The following is a 19,320-nucleotide window of genomic DNA, read 5'->3' as shown; positions in this document are numbered from 1 at the left end:
CTGTGCTGCTCTTGTAAACTTCTCTTGCCTGTGCTCTTCTCCTGTGAGATCCCCATATCCTATCTCTAACTCATTCTGTCAAATACTTCTCTGATTCATTATTTTGCCTGCCACTCAATTAGATGTTACTGACAAACATGTCTGCTTTGCTCTATAGACTAATTTAACCTTAAAGGTGTGTACTAAGAGCATGTCTGCCTTCTAACCAGATCACACAGACAAGGGCTTTGGAAGTGATCCCTTAACACAGAAGCCATGTTGCTAGATTAAAATTCCTTTACATTTAATGGCAACTTTAATAATTTTTGTTTTCTTTACAGCTGAATAGAATTCCATCTTGTGTATGAAACCATACTTTCCTTTTCATTCATTAGTAGAAAAACAAACACCAGATGACACTCCAACACTTATTGTGAGGATTGCCTTTTTGTACATGAGCACCTGTTCAGGGTTGGCATGGTACATAGCAGGCTGAAAGTTTCTACATCAATCAATAATATTGAAAGCAGTTCTTACAGAATTGTCTATAAACAATCTGATGGAGAATTTTTTTTTTCAGTTGAGTTTTCCTCTTCCAAGGCAACTTGACCTTGTTTAAAGTTGACAAAAATTAACAAGCACAATGAAATACTGGTCTCAAGCAACTATGAGAATATTTTCATTGCACAATATTCATATGACTATCATATGAGTTCTCTGTTTCTCTATGTGTCGAATTTTCTCTATTCCACTTATATCATTCTTTAACCAGAGACACAAATAGTATGGTAATAGCCACCTGATTGGGTTTGGAGTCTGTTCCTAAGGAAGGTTGACACCTGTTAGGAAAACCCTGTTTTAGAAAAGAAAGAAAACCCTCCTTGCTGGAGCACTCACACCTCCTGGTGGAGAAAGGGAAATTCCTACTGCTGTTTTGGTATTTTAACATGGCATCAACTGCCTTCTGGATATTGTTGTTTATGCTCATGGAAAAATATTACTCCTGTGCATCCTAATTAGTGACACTTCTCTTTGTGTTGAATAGCCATGAATGTGAAGACTCATGGATGCATTAGGCAAGATACTATGAATGATTGTTGAATGTTTTGCCCTAACAGAAATTTTTTTTCTACTCCCTCTAAGGCTCAGAGAACACAGTAAAGGAAGGGAAGAAAATAAACAATAGAGTTTTCAGATAGGGATACGGGCTACAGTGTTTACTTCTGGGGCATGACATAGCCATTGCAATCATAAACTCACAACTTCTGTTATGAATGGAGTACAGACTCTTGGTACCCTAGTCTTTCCTTGGGTTTGTTGGTTGTTGACAGAGATGGTTGGGATTGGAAGAGTTATTTTCTTATGTATCGAATGGTGAGGCAACCCACCTCCAGTGGATAGTTCCAAATTCATGGCTATGCTGATGGTCTTTGTTTGTTTTAGTGGCTCAAATATCACCCAAAAACAAAAATGTGATTTTAGAAAAAAGGCTTATGTATATATAGTGAGGAGAAGTAACGGAGGGTATGGAGGAAGTAATCAGAACTCATCATATGATTTTTTAAAATTTTCAGCGGATAAGTTTTATTAGTTTTTACTATTTTTATTGACTCATGATTCAAGTAGTTGCTATCATAGAAACTCTATCAATGCCCATAATTAACCAAAAAGAAAACATACTGTAATGTAAGCAGGCATGTGAAATTGAGAAAATTTTATCCATTTTTCAGATATTCAAATTAATCACACACAATTTCATTAATCTTGGTGAATGATACCACAACTATCTCTTGTCATACTCTTCACTGTAACACTGTGTTTCTATCTACTAAAGTACCTAGCCATCCTTTATAAAGGTCTAAGTCACATGTATCCACAGGGAAATAGGACACTTTCATTCCTGATGAGAACTGATGAGTTGGGGTGGATGGGAACAGAAACTCATCTTTTCTGAGGAATAGGGAATGAAGAATGGGGGAAAGAGAGGTAAGGTAGGACTGAGAGGGGAACAGGGCTTTGTTTACAACCAGGCTGTAAAGTGAATAAGCACATTTTAAAAAGGAAAATAGAAACTTTTATTGTTTATTCTATTCTTAATTATGACCATCTCCTTAATTATGATGGCACCAGATATTTCTTTTTTAACTCTATTATTTTCCTAGATAAATAGATTATAATTATTCTACTATAAATAAATTACATCCATACAAGCTCAAATATTCTTTTCAAATATTCCAAAGATCTATATACTTCTGAACTTAATAGCCTGAAGGCAGTTTCCTGTGCTTTAAGACTTGGGTCTGAAATCATTACCTGGGTCTGGTAGGCACTGTTTCATGACAACGTTTGTGCTTTTTCTCTTCCTTTTTCAGGATTCTGAAAAAGGCTACTGTCACTATAGTATGTTTTCACTGTCTCAAGTGTACAGGGCTTCTTTCAATTTTGCCTCAGGTCCTTTATGTATGTTGGTCGTTTGCCAACTAGTATATTAAAAGGAGCCCAGTTTCAATTCTGCTCCTTTGTTTCAGCCAACATATGCTAAGAGCATGACCAGAGTCTAGTTCTTTAGACAAAACATCAAATCTGTACCATAATTTATCTATATGGTTTTATATTTATTGGTATCTCTGATTAATCAAAAATCACAAAACATCAGAGGGTATCTTTAGATAGTTCTGAATAGAACACTTAGTACATGGCAAGTGTTTAACCTCTGTCCTTCACATTACCCAGCTATGAACTAACAAATCATTTACTGTTATTAAGTAGTTCTTAATAATGTCATCTAATGGGTTTGAATCATAACACCCCTCCTACAACTAATGAATACATTTTTATAAAAATCATAAGTTAGAAGAGTATGCTGAAAGTTTGAACTCTGTAAATACATAGCGTTAATAGTAACTATTGAGTTCATACTTCGGATTTTTATAATAGGTTGTTAATTATGCAGTCATTAAAAGTCAAACAATTTTCATAACACTGTATGTTTGATATCACTTAATTTATTGTTAACTTCAAAGATTGATTCTCCAATCCCACTACATGTTTTATATATCTTTATTGGCTCCATCAGCTATTTCTTAAAACCTCCAATGCATTACATTATTATCATTCTTAATATACATTACTTAACACAAGTATATAAGCCTATACTTTCAAATGCTTTTCTTTCTATGCTTCAAGAAAGAATGGACTGTATTAGTTAGTGCGTGTTCATTTCTGTTAAATGTCTCAATTAAACTCAATGTTCAGAAAATCGTGTGCCATGAGACTAATGATGAGTTGTTCTATATTCAAAGGAGTAGAATTTAACCACCATCTTCTCACATGCTTTGAGACTTCATAGTTGCTTTGCTGTTACTGGAAATTAAAACTGGGCACAGCGTACTAGGCTGCATAGATAAAATTCTACAGCAGAGTTCCATCCTAAGCCAGTGATAAGTGATTTGTATTTGTAAGTGTTGGGGGAGGGGCAGTGCTTCAAGGAAGGATAGCTAGGAGAGCTTGGAGGGAGTAAAATGGGTTGAGGTAATGCTATTTAAATTAAAATGTATTAAAATTTAAAAAAGAAATCTTTAAAATGAGCACTTGTAGTTTTTGAAAAACTGATTATTTTTTAAATATTAATGGTGAATAGCTTTGTGATATCTACAAAAATAATACTAGTTTTGATTGTTAATAATGATTGCCAAAAAACAGAGTTTGATTCTGAGCATAATTGTGATGCATTGATTACATATTAGATTCAGTTATGTGAGACGGGAAGAATCATGTTACATATGGATGGCACATTTTTATAGACTAGTATACTGAGAGAACCAATAAAGAAAGGGAGGAAGGAAGGAAGGAAGGAAGGAAGGAAGGAAGGAAGGAAGAAAGAAAGAAAGAAAGAAAGAAAGAAAGAAAGAAAAGAAAGAAAGAAAGAAGGAAAGAAATAGAGAGAAATAAAAAGGGTAGGGGAAAGAAGGAAGGAAGGAAGGAAAGAACGAAGAAGAAAGGAAGGTAAGAAGGAAGGGAGGGAAGAAAAAAGAAAGCGCTGGAGATAAAGCACAGACAGGAAGCTGTGCACATGTATTCATCTACTTCCCTATCCTGATTTCTGAGGCAACCTGACAAGCTACTCATGTTCCCTCTGCCATGATGTCCAGGCAATGATATACTGCACCCTCAAAGTAAACAGCACAAGATGAACCTTCGTATCTTAAGTCAATTTGCCAGCCGTGTTATCATAGGAAACAAGTAACTAATAAGTTTCTGAAGAAAAAAAGAATGCCTCAGATTGTCATAATCAAGACCATCTTATTACATATTAGCATTATATTAGAGTACATTTTTGAAGTCTGTGAAAATTTTTTTACCAAGTAAAATAATAATAAATCGATTATGAAAAATCAGAAAAATATTATTTCTCTCTTATGGTCCTTTGTAGGGTATTTCCACATTGACTTAGGTTTCATATTCCTCAATAAGATATTCATTTGATTATTCTGACAAATAAACTGCTTTAAAGTCTTAATATTTAATTTAAAAATTGAAGTTAAGAAAAATGACAAATTAGCGCCTATTTCCTGCCATATTAATGATTAAAGTTTAATCATGTATATCTATCATTGTTTATCCATTTTTTAATGAATTGCTTTTATTAAATCGATATTTATTTTAAAATAATGACAATAGCTTGCATTGTATAAATATTTCATATTGTCAAATTTTATGTTATTTCTTCTTAGAGCATCTACATACGTCATTTTGATAAAAATAAATGTTAATCACAATTGGTGTAATTAAGCTGTATACAAAGCATGAAAAAGGTTTTGTGTGTAATAAGTAAAGGCTCTGGTGGCTTTCTGTTAGATCAAGGACTGAGCTGAATGAAACTGTTATTTTAAAACTCTAGAGAAGTTCCTATGTCCAATCTTGCTCAGATTACTTTTATCTTTATAATACTTCTGAGCAGATAAATATCCCCAATTATCAGTGCTCTGTAGACATTCCATAGACTCCATTCTCTTGTTCTCTTATTTTTGAAAAGAAAACAACGTCTTTGGCCATGTAGTATGCAAAAAAGGAATTTATGCAAAACTTACAGAATACAAAAATATATCCTTATCATATAGAAACCATTCAACTAATCTTGGCTTAGTGGACAGGACTTTTAAATAATAAGGCAGATATAAGGAAGTAGCAAAATATATGAAAGAGGAAGTGGATGAATACAATAAGGCCATCCATGTGATGCTTTGTTTTCACTGGGGTTTGCACACTTATTTCTTCTGCAGAGATGTGGAGAATATGGCATTTTCTTCTTCTCTACTGACTACACCTCAACACAATTTTAATTATGTATGCAATAAAGACATTTCTAAGTTGTAGCAGATTAGCCTAAGATGAAGAAGAGAATAACTCATAATTTCATATTTTATTAAACAAATTGGGTAATAATAGGGAGAATTAATTTCTATAATCAAGAAGATACTGTTAAAATTTGAGTGTGGCTATATCCATTTTCAAGAGTGGTACCTTTAACTGTTCTCAGTTCCTGAAAGCTGTGCGAGCACGGGGAAAGCCCTCTGTTTTTGTAATGCATTGATATAATCACAATAGGACCATTCTGTGACATTATCACAGCAAAAGCATTTATGTCATTTAGACTTGTAGTCACAGTGGGGAAGTTTTAGGCAAGGATAAGAGTAAGAGTCATTCTCCACACGTGAACCCACACAAATTGGCAGCATGCACAGGTCTAAGCTTGCTATGGACTCAGTACTGTGAAGGGAATTAGACTAAGCCTCCATCCCTAACCCAGAAGCTACCTCCAACTGACAACATCCTACAAAGGGAAAACCCGTTTTCTCCAGTGGAGTGTTGCTGGTGATACAAACATCGCTTAAGGGACAAACTACCCCATGAGCACATAAAACAAATCCGTAGTACTTTTCGAGATGTTCATTCTCATAACACTCTCTTGGCCATTTATTTAACCTTAATTCCATTTGCTTATATATTACAGTTTCTAACTATGTGTTTTTGTGATGTGTGTGAGTTCATGTGTGTGTGTGTGTGTGTGTGTGTGTGTCTGTGTGTGTGTGCACACACGTGCATGCTTCTCGTGCTTTTTCTTTGTTTTTTTTTCCCCTGTTTGCTTGTTTGTTTGATATAATTATTGTTAGACTTCTTTGTGCCTTTTTTCTTGTTAAAGAAATAAAGACAGGCATAGAGTTTGTTGGATGGGGAGGTGATGAAAATCTGGGATGAGAAGGGGAATGAGTAACCATGATCAGAATAGACTGTAAAAAATATTTTTAAGAAAAAAAGGGAGATTCATCAACAAAACCAAGCATAATAAATAAGATATATGGTTTCTCCTAACACAAATTCTTACAATTCAAATTAAACTCATAGAATGAAATGAAGCAAGATCTCTTTTATGTTCACATTTCTTTTTTGCAAAGAATTACAGTGTGCACAATGTGTGTAACAGTAAATGGTAGCAAAATGTACTCATAATTATAAGTTATTTCTCTGTTTATTGAGGTGAAAATATTCTACAGCATTTCCTGAAACAGATATGTCCTTAAGTGGATGAAAGGTTCATTACTTCATATGAGCCCACAGAGGAGCTAGCATTGCTTTCTCAGTCATATAGAGAACATGAAAGAGAGCATTCTCCCAAAGAGTTGTACTGTCTGTGTCTCTTTCTAATCTCTCTGCTTTCAACTTGACATACTTTTCAAATTACTACATTTATAATTTTGCAGCCCTGTGTTCTAAGTTGTGTTATTTGGGGAAAAAATCTTTCCCCAATACACTACCCAGAAACAATAACCAAAAATTCTCTTTGAGGAGTTATTATAAAAAGCTACCTAAATTCAAAGTTCCTTATTCTAGTAGATAGAATTATTTGGACTCTGGTTATGGAAGAAGTCCTAGACAAGTTATGGGTGTGTGAATGTGTCTGAATGTTATAAATGGGAACATTACAATATTCAAAAATCAGTATTGATTTGACTTGATTATTAATAAATTTGTAGTTTTCAGGAGTCATCAAAATGAGCTTCTATTGACAGTATTATTTATTTTAAAGCTACTTTCCAGTATTCACTGGAATGTGTTCCTAAATTTTGTGAAGCTTTGCACTCAGTAGTACTGGATTTATGAAAAAGCAGAGGGCGCTTGCTACTGCAATGATGCTGTTTGGGCAGAAGGCTGCAGTATGGCATCGTGACAAGCATCCTGGGACACTGAACTTATCTCTCCTGATTTACCATTGTACACACAACCTTACTGTTCATTCGTTCAGAGTGGAAACATCATAAGTGCTTAGTGTGTTTTGAGGCTAATATTTGAATATGAAAGCTGTATTGCTAGAGTGTAGGAAAATGTTTAAATGTTCTAATAATGTGATACATCTATGTTTGGCATAGACAATATCCTCCAGTCCTCATTAATATAATTAAATGAAATTTCAAGGTATAATTTAGAAAAAAATCATAGAAAGGCCACTTTTCTATTAGTATATAATAAGCTAATAATTGCAATAATTAGGGCACAGATACACTATAGAATGTGTATAGGTTTGTGTGTGTGTGTTGTGTGTGTGTGTAATTAATTGGAACATTGTTCAACAAATTTATTGGAAATATCAAATAATAATTTCAAATATAAATTTCATCATTTGGTTTAGAACATTCAAAATTGCTCTGTAATGTAACATTACAGAATTATAATATGTATATATATATATATATCACAGTAATTTTACTTTTTTATACTTTCTCAACATTAAATCAGATGACTTCCTTTTGATCTATCATTATATCTGTTATCTTTCCAATTTCTTTGTCAATTTCTTTAAAAATATAGGGATGGTCTTTAGTGTTCTCTATCTCTCTTACTTATTGTGTTATCACCATATGTTTTGCAATTTGATAAATTTCTAATTTAATTAATCAAAAATGTTGAGTAAAGTAAGTGTGATATGGTGTAGTATGATATTTTATGCTCTGTAACATAGACATGGTTGATGACTTGATGACTTATGTACTTCAATAGAGAAGTTACTAGAAAAGAGACATAATTTCAAGAGTTTGCATAGCAAAGGCATTTCATGGCATTGATAATATTTGCCTTATAAAATAGGAAGTGGCATAGCAAAGACAAAGATTCTGGAAGCTTTTCTTCCATGCCTAAACCCCAAGTATCATTTACGAATTTCAGAACTGAAGTTACTCTGTTTGGGACCAGCCAGATGGTTCATTGTGTAAAGATGCTTACCTTTAAATCTGAGAACATAAACTAAATCCTTGGAATTTACATGGTGGAATTGGAGAACTGATTCCAAGCACTTGATGATTGATATTGACAGAGTCAAGTCTACCCTTCTTAAATGATCACAGAATAAGAATGAGAGACTCACAGACATAGAGAGAGATACACACACATACATACCTGCACACACACATATACACACACTCAGAGAAAGGGGGGGGAGAGGTTGTTAGTATAACTGCAGCTGGATATTTGATAGTCACCACCACATACATTACATTTTCTCCAACCCTTCTGAGTTCAATTGTTTTACAGATATCCTTTCTTCAGTTGGAAACAAAGTCTCATCATCATTGACCATGTCCCCTGGAGAAGGAGACCTGGACCTGGTGGCACTCAGAGGAAGGATAGCAGGCTACCAAGAAGAGACTTGATACCCTATGAGCATATACAGGGGGAGGTAATCCCCCTCAGGAACAGTCATAGGGGAGGGGAATAATGGGAAAATGGGAGGGAGGGAAGAATGGGAGGATACAAGGGATGGGATAACCATTGAGATGTAACAAGAATAAATTAATAAAAAAAATTTTAAAAATACTACATTAGTTAAAGGTAACAGTGGATACCAGCATTCGAGGCTCAATACAAACATTCCATTAAGCAAGTACATCTTGTGTACAAAGATCTCAGTGACATCCTACCAAGGTATAGTTTACTTCAATGAAATTTTTTTCTAATTTGAATTTTTGTGGTCTCATTCTTCAATTTCAAAGTCTCTGACCAATCACAAAGAACAAATGAAGCTGAAAACGAAGACACAAACTAGAATTCACAGATTAAGTCACACACTCAGCAGGAAACTTGGGAAACTAGTCATCAGGAAAGGGAACTTTTTTTTATCTTTACATAACTAGGTAATCCTTTCTTTCTAGTACTGTCCATGTAAGGAGAAAGCAAACTGGCAAGATAATATGTAAATTGTCTAGCACATAGTACTCTTTCCATGAAGTATATACTATCACAGAGTGAGATGAATGGGGAATGTAAGTATTCACAGTCCAGCCCAAGACAGATGAACCTCAATGATGAGTTTCATGTCCAACAGGCAGAGATGTTACCAAGATGTACTTCACTAAATTCATTCTCTTTTCTTTTGTCGTTACCTCTTTCTTCTACGAAATTCAGTAAACTCGTGTCTAATACACAGTTTTTAAGTACATTGTTTAGGTTTTTGATCACAGTGCAATTAGGATGTATGTATACTTTCTGTGAGTCATGCCATGTGCCCTTGGGTACCCGGTGACAACTGTAATTCCTTTTAGTACAGCAATCAATAGACTATTACAATGGTCTTCACAAAATAGATAACTTAAAATAGATCACTTTATAAAATAGATCACATGAAGATAGCTTCTAAAGTTTAACTCATATAGGAAAGTGAAGATTAGATATGGTTATGTGTCCTAAAGTTGTCTGAGATAATTCTTTCCATGCTCTGAGCTTTTATTCTATACAAAATCAATTACACACTCCTTCATTTTTTGTTTGCAGTAGGTTTATCATATGATTCTTATATTGAAAATTTTTATATAAAATGCCATGCTGCTCATAGATCTTTTTAATAAAAGTTCAGCTTCTCAAATGGCTGTGGCAACTAAAATAATAAATTTTGTCTATAGGCTTGTTTGCTTATAAATTTGATTATAAAAGTAGACAACATAAATGTTCTAAAGCTATATCATCATTTGTTTATGTAGCAAATTTACAGATCTATAGCATTGATCGTTATGAATAACGAGTAACCATAGAAATACAATTTATTTAATAATATACATTTGCATAGAATATGATATTCCACATGGACTATGGCATAAATCAAGAATTATAATTATCAATTTTTCTCTCCTAGACAGCTAGTTATATCTTCATTATATATGAGCCTAAATATTTATGAGTATATTGCTTACATATAATATGCACATATATATACATATATAAATATATATGTATGGATGGAGGGATTCTTGTTCTCTCTAATTGGAGATTACTTTAATCATACAAAGAACCTTTTCACATTAACAATCTGAATCCCAGTTTTTAGTACATGGGAGCTTTAAGAGATACATAGAAGTCATGCCAAGTCTGAAGCCTGGGAGATGGTCTCTCATTAAATTCTACTTATGTTTAACTTTTAGCAGATACTGTTTCCATTACTGAGCACTCACTGTATGACATTTGTGGGCTAATCACACTATTGTCTATAAATATATGAAAAATGAAATAAATTGTACAAATTTTCATACAAACTTTTGTGAATGTTTGGTAAAGAAAGTGGCTGCTTTCTGTCTATGTCCCATGAATCTGCTTAAAGGTAAATTGAAGAGTATTGGACTCATTTTGTTGGCAGAGAATAGTGTTTTCCAAAAACGAGAAACGTGGTTGAAGAAACATTAAAAATGCTGAATGTCCTTAGTCAATGTGGAAATGCAATGCACTCCATGAGATGGAATCTGCACTTGACAATCCTAAAGTTTCTAAGATCTGATATTAGATAGGAAATGGATATTAGGGGGAAATCCACTATGCTATACTTCTAAAGAAACACATCAATGATAAGACTCCTAATGACATATCAATAAACCCACACTCATCAGACAAGCATTTTCCTTGCTGTAGATTAAAACTAACCCACAAACATGCAATTGCTTAATGTGCAGAGGCAGAGACTGTGCTGAATTCCGCCACAAATTGAATGGTTTGATTTTGTTTATTCTTTAGATCAAATCACTGTTCTTAAAGATCAGCAATCTATAGTAAAGAAGACAGAAAACATTATAAGAGTTAGAGGTGGTATTTGGCTGCAAAACAAAACAAAACAAACAAACAAACAATAGAGTTTTCCACTCCCAGCAGGATTTATATATAAACCCAGAGTCTGAGACAAAACACACAGGACCAACAGAGGGTCAAAAGAAACATCTCAACACTGAGACAATTATGTGGAAGGATAGTTCCACTCTTATCCAAGAAGCTATCTGTAATTTATACCTGCTGTGAAAAGAATAATTTTTTTCCTCAAATGGAGGATCACTGGATATTTCAACACACACTAGGAAATTCCATTCTCAGTTTGGTGGTGAACACAAAACACACTCTATGGGTTTGCTTGTTTGTTTTGGTGTACATTTTGTTTTGTTTCTTTTGTTCCTTTTGTTTTTTTGTTTTTTTGTTTTGGAGAGAAAGAAATATCATTAAAATTTCTTCTACCATTTCTTTAGTGCTTGAGATAATTTAAATAACAGTTTGACCTATACAAAAGGAAAATATTTTACCATGTTCTTAATAGCTGTAAAGACAAAAGGCTACCTCTAAATGCTAAATGATCTTGTTTAATAGCAGTCCGAAATGTGTAGTTTTTTTATTCAATGTAAAAAGGCGGGAAACGCTCCCAGGCTTTCCTATATAGTGGATAAATGATAAATTGCTTAGTTTGCATGTAGGATCAATTGGATCACCATGTTTGTTGTCTGGTTTACATTTAAAGAAGTAGCCTTTGAATGTGACAAGTGAAGTCAACTTAAGTTAAAATATATTTTAATATCATTTCACTACATTTGTGAATGTAAACATTGTACTGTATATGTATTATAGTTTTCCCCAAATAAAATTGTTTTGAGAAAAGAAATAAAAGGAAATTTATATGAAATAAAGGAGAAAAAGTAAGGAAGAGGGAGTATCTGGGAGTACTCAGGGACAGAAAATAATATAAAATGCAGTGTATGGTTACAATTTTAAAATAAAATACACAAATAAATAGAAATATATAAATAAAATAGTGAAAATTGCAAGCAGATGGATGAAACTAGGCATTATGCCTAGTGTGGTAATTCAGACGCAGAAACAAAGACTTTTTGTGTTCTCATTTGTAGGTAAAAGCTCCTTACCTGCAGATGTGACTATGTGTCCTGGAGTGACTTATATAACAAGAAATAAAAAAGAGATTGTGTCAATGACAGTATTGTAGAAAGGGGCATGACAAGACACAGGCTACATGAACAGTGAAGTTGATAGAAGTGGGGGATGATACTTTCCAGGGGAGGGTGAAGAAAAGCCTGTATTGTATTTATTTTTATTTTTCCCAGAAGCCTATATTTTAATACAATTATTCCCTTGAGGTAACAATGTTTCTTTCAGAAGTCATAGACCATGAAATAAAAACCCCTGAGGTAAAAAAAATCATTCTTTGAGTTGTTGGTTAAAGGGGTCTAAGAATCCACAAGACGATATTGGATATTGCCATGATCCTTGGATTTCTACCAGAAATTGGTGGCAAAACAGCATTCTTATAGACATGACACACTTCTGACAGAGAAGTGTAGGAGTGTGTGCGTGTGTGTGTGTGTGTGTGTGGGTGTGGGTGGGTGTGTGTGGGTGGGTGTGGTATGCACATATAAGCATTTACTTATATATCTGTATTTGTAAAAATGATGTGATTTTTTTTTTGGCTTTTCCAACACCTAATGGTTATTTATCATGCCATTCTTCCTTCTTTCTCCATTTATGTACCTCTTCCTCTTTCTTCTCCAATACATACCAAGGAGTCAGCCCTAAACACTTGTACAGATGAGCAATAATAAATGAACTCAGCAGGTCAGCAAGTTGCAATTAGGAATGTGTGTGTGTGTGTGTATATATATATATTATGCATGTGTACATATGTGAGCATATGTGTATGTGTGGGTAAAACAATAATAATTAAAGGTTAAGAGAATATAAATTAGAGAAGGGAGGAGGATGCATGTGAGGACTTGGTCAGTGATGCTGAACTCATACATAAAATTTTCATAAAATAATATACAAATGTAAATATATTCAGAAAACAAATTTATTTAAAGCTTTAAAATATGTGCTGAAAATTTGTGCTAAAAATAATAACCTAGATTTCATGTAGCCTTTTGCTGCTAAATATTCATACATATATTCAAAGCTTTTTTAGAAAGAAACAAGGCAAGCGTGATATTAATTTACCTACACTCATTAGGAGGAAAAAGTACATACATATCTTACTTTGTGTAAGGAATGACTTGCCCTCACTATGAAACAGGAAACAAGGCTGTGTGAGAGATGTAGATCATTGAACCAGAAGTCATCTGTTCAGAGAGGAATTGAGCTCAGTCTGCTATAATGTTTATGTGACTGTGCAGACATAGCCCTGCAAAGGAAAGAAGAGATCATATGCAGAAGTCACAGAGTTTTCATAAATAAATGTGATTCCCAGCACAAACTCAAAACTGTATTGACATTGTTCAAAAATAAAGTACATCTGGTCAAAGAGAATGCCTATGTTATAGATGGAATAGAGTTTCCAAGCAGAGTGGACTAAGGAGGATTTGGAGAGAGCTTAGTAACTGCAAGAGACAAACGGTATATACTCACTTATATCAAGACACTAGTCCAAGGGATACGTCCCATGAAAAACTTTACTTACCAGGAAAGTGGGCCAGAGGAGAGGACATCCTATTGAGACTTTAGGTGAGAGTAGCATGGAAGAATGGGGAAATAGTAGGATCCACAGGGTCCTGGAAACCTACAAGAAGAACTTTATGACAGGCAGATCTGGGTCCTGGGGTCCTCCTCAAACTAAGGCACCAGCCAAGGAGAATATAGGCAGTAAACTTTGAACCCCTACCAGGACCTAGCCTGCAAACAGGATATTCTCCATCATTGAGTCGAGAGTGAGATCTGACTCTCACACGAACTCTGGTGCCCCTTTTCTGACCACATCCCCTGGATGGGGAGGCCTAGAGGCACTCAGAGGAAGGGTAGCAAGTTACCAAGAAGAGACTAGGTACTCTAAGAGCATATATAGGGGGAGGAGGTCTCCTTCAATCACAGACATAGGGGAGGGGAGAAGAGGTGAAGTGGGAGGGAGGAAGGAATAGGAGGAAACAAGAGAAGGGCTAACAATCGAGATGTAATATGAATAAACTAATAAAAAACTGCAAGATATAAATACAGTTGCTTAAAATAAAGATAATAGGCAAAAGAAATGTATGAATTTGGTTTAAGGGAATTCCTTTATAAGTGAACAAGTGTATTAATGAGTTTTGGAATTCCATTAAAATATAATTATTTCAATCAAGCAACTAGGTAATAAACAAATTTAAAAAATATAACAAAGGGAAAACAGACCATGGAACATAGCACAAAGAATTGGAACAAAAAAAAATATATTGCCTCACTAAGTTAATGAGACATTTATTACATCTGATGAATTTAATAAATGGTTCAGTTATATACTGATTATATTTTAATGGTAAATATATGTGATTATACACTATCTGATACTCATGTCTTATAGAAGACTAAGTGAATACTGATGTATCAGCATTTTCTCATCAACTGTAAGCAGTGACTATCTGAAAAAAGTACAGAATTAGGATAAACCAAAAGAGACTTTACAGTGTAAGAGTGGTTTTAACTATTCATTTAGCACTCATATTTTATAAACTTAAATTTTTCCCAAAAATTGGCCACCTTAAGAAAAATATAGCTTTCACTAGTTCAAGAAATCATGGAAGAAAAATTAAAATAATGAGTTCTAAAGGAGCATGGATCAAACAAAAAAAACATGTTTATGTACACTGGAGGAAAGACAATGTGTGATATACAATTGCAAGTTACTGAATAAGCTTATGCTCCACTTTGAAAATAAACTAAAATTATTGAGCAATGAACTTGAATATTTACATGAATAAAATTTCAAAGTATAGAACAAACAGCATGGCTTTTATACATATTTTTAAATTAATTTTTAAAATTCAGTTTGTATCTCAATCTTAGCCCCCTCTCTCCTCTCTTGCTGATCGCACTCTACTTCTCTTTTCCCAGATCCTCTTTCACCTACTCCTCTGAAAAGGGAATTGTCCCTACCAACCCACATGAGCACATCAAGTTGCATCAGGACTGAGATGGTCCTTGCTCCACTTATTAGGGAACCCAAAAGAAAACCTAGCTGCCTATATAATAAACCTGCCCATGTGTAGTCCTTGGTTGGTGCTTCAGTTTCCTTAAGCTTCCCTGGGTCCTGTTTATTTGGCTCTGTTGGTCTTCTTGTGGAGGTCCTGTCCCCTCTCTTCTTTCCCCTCATTCTTTGACAAGTCTCCCTGTGCTCAGCCCAAAGTTTGGCTGTGAGTCTCAGCATCTGTTTTGATCCTCTGCTCTGCAGAGCCTCTCGAGAACAGCTATGCTAGGCCATAGAGTTTGGTAGAATTTGTCCTGTTAGTTTCAGATATGCTTATGATTAAAGGCTCATAGTATTCTTCCAATATCTACCTTTGTCCTATGCAAGTTCTAATGCACTCTGTGTTAAGATTGTACCAGAGTATAACAGAATAAAGTTAGAAATTGAAAAGTTTAAGATACATGGAAATTTGAGAGAATACTTACGAAAATATGATCAAATATTGGTCAAGTATGGAGAATTTATTACTGGGATTATAATAATTTTGATATGAATTAGAACAGATGTTGAATTGTGGGGAGCGATGCTAAATTCAGCCATGTTAGAAGTCTCTTGTGCTTAGGCTGCCGGCTGTGACCTTAGAGTTGTTGACCTTTGTAGAAGGAAGTCTGGTATTTAGGCTGTATTTGGATTGTTTACCTTTGAAAGAAATAGAGAAATTCTTACAGGGGACCACCCAGAAGATTAAGGAAGTTCTTACATGGAACTACCCAGAGAAACAGTGAAGTTCTGATAGGAAACTACGCAGAGAACTAAGGAAGTTCTTACAGGGAGCTATTCAGAGGATTGTATTCTTTCCTGAGGGCTAGGAGAAGTGACATTATAGAGTTTGTGTTGAACTTGGCGCATAAAGTCTTCTTGCAAGCATTAAAAAGAGTCTTGATCAGAAATCTCCAGACTTGACTCAATTTTTCTCATGTCTCTGTCTCCCACTTTCAATCCTCCCTCCCTCTTCCAGGGAACCCTGTTTGATTTGTCCAGGAGTCCAGGACATTTAATTTAATAAGACACATCTAAATCAGTAAAGAAACACTGATACAGGAAGCTTATCTGAAGAAAGGAAGTTTTTCAAATCAACATCCTGAACCTCACAAAAAATTAAAAAAAAAACCTTATGAATAAATTAAAACTCAAAGAAATAAATAAAAGATAATGCTAACGAAAACAGAAAAAATAAAATGGGGAGAATTGGATTAAAGAGATAGCTCAGAGGTTAAGAACAGTTACTGCTCTTGCAGAGAAGTTGAGTTCAGTTCTGAGCATCTGTGTCAGGCAGCTCTAACATAAGCTCCTTGGGATCTGACTCTCAACTTGGTGAGAACATGCATTTATGTGCATATTCTTACATACATAGTTAAAATAATAAAATAAATATTCTTTAAGATAAAGTTCTTCAGAAAGAAAAATGAGGATTATTTGAAATCAATAAATTATATTAGGGTAGAACAGGCATGTCAGTCACAGAGGGAGGTGAAGTATCCTGAGACCTCATTAGACTCACTGCGGAATTGGACAGCATATCTAAAGAAATTTATCTGCAAGTCTTGGAACAAGTGTTACTGGGTAATCTGATTTCCTTTATCCTTATCCTGGGTACAGATTTCCTTTATTCTCTGGAATTTCCAGACGCCATATGTCATCCTTAGGCATGACTGTTCTATAAGCAAGTCATCATCTCCTTTTTGTCCTACACTTTAATGAAGGTCTTAAATTGCCAACTGAGGTGACTTTTTCAGCATTGAGGTAGCCTCAGACCTTCAGAGAACCAAGCTTGTTCCATCCTCAGAAACAGAAGCAGCTGAAACTGATGTTACTGGCATGGCTGCTACTGTACCTCTGCAACATAGCCACAACTTGAGTATAAAGAGTGCTCAATGCCCCTTCCCCATCCTTGTCAATGGGCAAAGAGACACCTTTTTGGTGGTGGTGTTCTTACGCCAGTCAGGGGCAGAGCAGATGGCAGTCTTTTGTTGATTATAGCTTGATGCCTGGCTCTATTATAGCTACAACTCATAAAAATCAATCAAATCAAATTCAAGTAGCACAGCACAGGAGAAGAATACAGACAGAGGCCTGTGGACAAGCATGCCACCCAGCGACTTGCCATCTAGCGTATGGCTTAGGCAATCTATTGATACCTGCTGACTGCTATAGCATGCAGCATAGATGGAACATGTCACCCAAGGGCCCATAGTCTCCATGACCAGCCTGCACCAGAAGGCAACACAATATGTGAGTATGTGGTGGTCTGATGGGAATAAAAAAAAAAAAAAAAAAAGTGGAGCCCCCTACAAATTAGAAAGATGAAACCAAAGACTCAATGGTAGAGAGGAGTAGCCTGTTGTGGGTGGCCATCCATGCCACCTCGGGGCATGATGAGGTACCTAGTTACAGGGGTTAGTGTTGATGTCTGTGACTCGTATGACTAGAGATCATAACAGTGCTCCTGCATGGGGCAGCCGGCAGGGACCACATCGATATACAGGGGCTGTATACAACAGGCCCTACCCCTCAGTGGATGCAGCTCTGGGAGAGTTGGCCCACCTCTTACTGGTGGTAGCACTCAGGAGAGCAGCCTCGTGCCTCTTGCAGGCAGTACAGTAGATCTGTCTCTGAAAGCATGAGTGTGGGTAAGCCGGGCCCTGTGTATGGGAGTACTGACACCACAACTCATCTGCCATCTGTGGCACAGACACAGATGTGATCCCGTTCTCCACCCCACCCCATTCCCGGACAACACCTCCAGCAGTCAGGAAAGCTGCCTGTAGGGTCCTGAGCTCAGAATAGCTATCCCTCCCCTTGCTAACTGTAGCACTTAGGAAAATAAGCCTTGCACCTCCCTTGGGCAGCGCAGCAGAGCTGACCCTGCTGGCAGGAGTGCAGGTGAGCCAACAAAAAGAGAATGTGGGAGATCTGTACCCACCATTCCTCTGCCATGAGGTGGCATGGGGTGGAGGCAGGGACTGGCTAGAGGATACTTCTACTCCCTTTGTTCTCTGACACCTGAGGTACTTGGAGAGCTGGCCCTCGAGCTACAAAAGAGGTGATCTGACCTTGCCTTTCCCTGGCTGCAGCACTAGGTAGAGCAGGCCCTGCCTCTCACCTGGGTAGCACAGTTCATTTGTTCTTGGTCAAGAGCCCTGGGTGAGACAGCCAGGAGGGTATGAGAGCAGAAGAACTGGCCCAGCCAGTCGTAGGCTGCAGCAATTGGATGAGTTGTTCCCACACATTGACTGGGCAGTATAGTAGAGCTGGCTCAGGAAGTGTGGGTGTGGGCAAGTCTGGACTGGCCTGAGGACATGAGCAGCAGGAGATCTGACCCCTCTTCCTTCAGATAGTGGTATTAGGTAGTATAGCCAGAGCCTTGCTGGTGAGCTCAGCCTGATGATGCAAATAAGGGAAAGCCAGAGGACAGAGCACCTCAGCTACCACTCAGACCCACATCTGGGGCTCTCACTCAGCTCACCCCCAAATCTATAACATCTGTGAACAATTGGGACACATGAAAGGGCCGGTTCTGTTATTCCAAAGCTGCAGAATCTCCATAACACAAGGCAACAACAGGACAACCGGATGAAGTTTCCATGAGTATCTAATACTGGCAGTGTCACAAAAGCCAGGGATCTCAAACCACACCAATGGCTCATTGCAGTACGCATTTCTAAATGAACACAAGTGGACAGAGTGATATTCTGTGAGAAATACTGTCAAATACTACAGCTTCCATAATAAGATATTTTCTGTTTTGCTTGTTTGTTTATTATGTGTGTTGTATTGCCGGGAGGTTTTTGCAAGGGTGAAGGGTAAAAATGTGGAGATGGGGAGATGAGTGTGGCTTAGCTGCATGATCTGAAACTCACAAACCCTCAAAAAGGCGTTTTTTTTTTTTTCCTTTTTGTGCTCAAATGATTAGTAGAAAATCAGAAATGGGAAGAGATACTCAGAACTTGAAGATCTCCAGTTAAATAACCTGTACTTCCAACTTGCATACAAGAAACCCTTGGTGGCAGCTGGTGCCAAGAAAGGGCAATCTAGTGCCAAGAAAG

General features: G+C 36.2%; 1 pseudogene; it reads left to right on the top strand.

Annotated features, from left to right (window-relative positions):
- Positions 1 to 17,160: 17,160 nt before the first annotated feature.
- LOC127194097 (uncharacterized) lies at positions 17,161 to 17,290 on the top strand (annotated as a pseudogene).
- The last annotated feature ends 2,030 nt before the right edge of the window (positions 17,291 to 19,320 follow it).

The sequence above is a fragment of the Acomys russatus genome, chromosome 9 (genome assembly GCF_903995435.1).
Source record: "Acomys russatus chromosome 9, mAcoRus1.1, whole genome shotgun sequence".
Lineage (NCBI taxonomy): Eukaryota > Metazoa > Chordata > Mammalia > Rodentia > Muridae > Acomys > Acomys russatus.
This window is presented reverse-complemented; position numbering and strand designations above follow the sequence as displayed.